Source organism: Armigeres subalbatus, chromosome 1, assembly GCF_024139115.2.
Source record: "Armigeres subalbatus isolate Guangzhou_Male chromosome 1, GZ_Asu_2, whole genome shotgun sequence".
Classification (NCBI taxonomy): Eukaryota; Metazoa; Arthropoda; class Insecta; order Diptera; family Culicidae; genus Armigeres; species Armigeres subalbatus.
Window position 1 is genome coordinate 211,403,624 of NC_085139.1, and position 3,689 is coordinate 211,407,312.

Here is a 3,689-nt window from a genome sequence, read left to right on the forward strand (position 1 = left end):
AAGGAGGCTTCCGGGCCTCTTGAAAGGAGGCTTCTAGGGCTCTTGAAAGGAGGCTTCCGGGCCTCTTGAAAGGAGGCTTCCCGGCCTCTTGAAAGGAGGCTTCCGGGCCTCTTGAAAGGAGGCTTCCGGGCCTCTTGAAAGGAGGCTTCCGGGCCTCTTGAAGGAGGCTTCCGGGCCTCTTGAAAGGAGGCTTCCGGGCCTCTTGAAAGGAGGCTTCCGGGCCTCTTGAAAGGAGGCTTCCGGGCCTCTTGAAAGGAGGCTTCCGGGCCTCTTGAAAGGAGGCTTCCGGGCCTCTTGAAAGGAGGCTTCCGGGCCTCTTGAAAGGAGGCTTCCGGGCCTCTTGAAAGGAGGCTTCCGGGCCTCTTGAAAGGAGGCTTCCGGGCCTCTTGAAAGGAGGCTTCCGGGCCTCTTGAAAGGAGGCTTCCGGGCCTCTTGAAAGGAGGCTTCCGGGCCTCTTGCAAGGAGGCTTCGGAGTACCACGGAGTTGGATATTAAAGATGGTATTCGTTGGATCAGCCAGAAACCGCGCGTCACGGGAACGGGTAGTGAATTACAAGTTGTGTCATAAAATAATTACAACATTATTTTGTTTAATATGACCTCGAAGATTTCTGTATAAAAAGAACGATTTAATGATCTAATTGATTCCTAGCTGGTGAACTATTTGGACTCACAAAGCTTATAAATCTTTGAGAGCATATAACGAAGAAATTTTAAACATACGGTTTACCTATTATCAAACTATAGATTAATAACAAATTTAAATGAAGTTTTTGTGATATTGAACTCGACGTGACATTCAGAGGAAAATTTTGAAAATCCAATAAAACGATGGTCTCTTATTAGAAATCCAGAAACTCTTATAAACTTTAATTTCTAAATGGCAGACTTTAGTATTAAAGTTAATTAAAAGTGGGTGGCCAAATAATCACGAGTTAAAACAATCTTTTAAATCTAATTATTTTTTGTTCTATTTCAGATTTTAGAAATCTGACCAATTCATACACCTCCACACTCGCTTTTCGGGTATCTATTCTTATTAATAAAAACAGAACTTTTTTTAAAAAAAATGTCAAACTTCTCCAATAATTTCAATCAAAAAGTTTTGAATTTAGTGGCTTGAGACAGAATTACTTCTGACATATCTTGCTCTACGTTTTTTTTTTGCGACTTATCTCGAAGAAACCCGAAAATCAGATTTAACAATCATAAATGGATTTAACAACCATTCAATAATTATATTGTACATCCAATGGCCCTTATCGCTCATTATTCTCCCTGACGTTGAGAAACATCAAACATCATTGTCATGTGATGAAATTGAGGCTATTCCCTATATTTTACACCGGAGGGTATTGACGCTCACCAGCAGACGTGCTTCTGGTTCCAATACTCCTCAGTTCTGTACTCTTTACTTGAGGCTGGCCTTTCGCATTTTAACAAATTCCATTCGTGAAGAAAAAGATCATAGTTGACATGAATTGGAAATAACCTCACGATTTTCACAACACACTTGGAACTTCTTTGGTGCATATTTCCAAGATTTAATATATTTCTACTAGATTCACATTTAATTTAGTTGATAATAATACAAACAGAAATTACAAATGATTTTTATTTTGAACTTTTTTACCACAAGCAATGCTAAAATAGTGACTTTAGTGACCATTTTCTGAAAAATAGTGACTTTAGTGACTTTTGAATGCAAATAGTGACTTTTTAGTGACCAGACTCAAAATAGTGACCAAGTCACTACAAACTGACTCGTTACCAGGCCTGTTATAACATGACGTCATTTTATTTATTGGGTCATTTCTGCCATAGTTTGTTATATGGTTATTAACTATATAAAATAGGCTTTTATTACTAAGTGATTAAAAAAATCAATACTATCCACTCTTTATGCAATGATATCTGTTCCTTTAGTGCTGTAAATAATTAACTTTGATTCAAATAGTGGTTTAAATTTGGTTCAAACTATTGATTTCTTATATGAGACTCGCCACTATTGGTACAGTTGCTCAACTATAGGTACAAGGAAGTCAATTTTAGTAAGGAAAATCATTTAGTTTTTCAAGCTAAATCTTATGTTGGATTTAACAGCTTATTTACAGTACGACGATTACGAAAAATCTCATATTAAAACTCCCTACCTTCACTACTACCTATCCTTTTTAGCATCGATGTTAAAAATGATGATAATTTGATCGTGCTTCCCGTATATGAAGTCGCAAATTTGGTTTCAGATTTTCTACAAATTTGAAGCTACCATGTACACCATCTGCATACTTTAGGGTGCTAATAGAGCAGGTGGGGGTAAAACAGATAGGCGTTCCGTTTGAGCTAAATCATTATGATTTTAATATTCATTAAACTGGGTCTTGTTGTAAGCCTAAAATTATAGGTGCACCATGTTTTACTACATTTAAATAACGAAGACTACTCTGTTCAATAGAAAAATGGATAATGATTTTATGTAAACCACGGCTAAAATTTTTGGTTTTGATTTTAAAGCTTTTAAAACAGAAACCATCGGTATTACTGTGTTATTATCAGCGATCTCAACCTTGAACTATTCAAAGGGCATGTAAAGGTTAATAAAAAGATGATTTAGTTCACAAATCTTAAATAAATTCTCACAATTAAGAATTTAATTTTGGTTAGTTTGTACTGAACACCAAGCATTTATTTGGTAATGTACATTCTTAAGTTTTAAAGAAACAAATGGCATTTTAGGTTAGTCTTAATAATTAACATTATCCAACATTTTCATTTCAACACACACGGCATCCGCACTCACTTTTACATTGGAAATTTTTCGCTTCGATTTTTATTATCCAGAAATTGATGATTCCCCACAATGTCGCATTCAAGTCATTATAGTGCTTGATTGTGAGATTCACGGGTGATATATGTCCCCAATATTACAAAATACTCGATTTGTTTAGAATGTCCACCAGTCCATCTAGCTATATTTTGAACAACACGATTACGTTCGAGGATACCGAAGGTTTTAATTAGTACTCCTAGATGAAAACGGAATCTTCAATTAAATAAAATTCAAACCAAACAATTTTAATTCTACTAATTTATTTATCCAATCATATTAAATTGAGATGTTTATGTTCAATCTTTATATAGCAAAACCTTCCATATAAATCGTTTATATACATCATCTGAAAATAAAAATAAAAGAAATTGCGTGTCAAAATACTGATGGAACGCTCAGAATGCATCGCAGCAATTTACCAGACCGAACTTACCTCATCTTTCACATCTTCTCTGCCCTTTCCGATAAAAACGTACAACAAAGTGTTTTCGAAACGTGATATTGCCTCTGCGAGATATTCCTGTCCGATGAAACGCTACGTTCCATCTTCGGAGGAATATTCGCAAGGCACTTTGAAACCTAATGGAGCCATTGATGCTATTTTTGATGAGCAAACTCCAAGCACGACTGTTTCTAGCACGATGAAGCAAGAAAATGAATAATCTACCGGGAAAGCCGGCAAGGTTTTGTTTATCGTAGGTAAATGAATCGTACAGTTTAGGGTTGTGTGGAAAGCTACCCATGCACGGAAAACAGTGCCTTCCTGATTCTCGCAGGTAGTCAGACTAAAGCCCGTAGTACACCCTCTAATCGACCAATAACCACGCACACAGTCCACTAATCGTCAAATACGTGGTTC

At 36.6% G+C, this 3,689-nt stretch overlaps 1 long non-coding RNA gene across 1 annotated transcript; it reads right to left on the bottom strand.

Moving 5' to 3' along the window:
• Positions 1 to 3,073: 3,073 nt before the first annotated feature.
• Positions 3,074 to 3,689, bottom strand: LOC134210513 (uncharacterized). Its single transcript, XR_009978834.1, has 2 exons — positions 3,264 to 3,689; positions 3,074 to 3,176 (listed from the first exon to the last, which is right to left on the bottom strand). It is a non-coding gene; the product is annotated as an uncharacterized LOC134210513 (long non-coding RNA).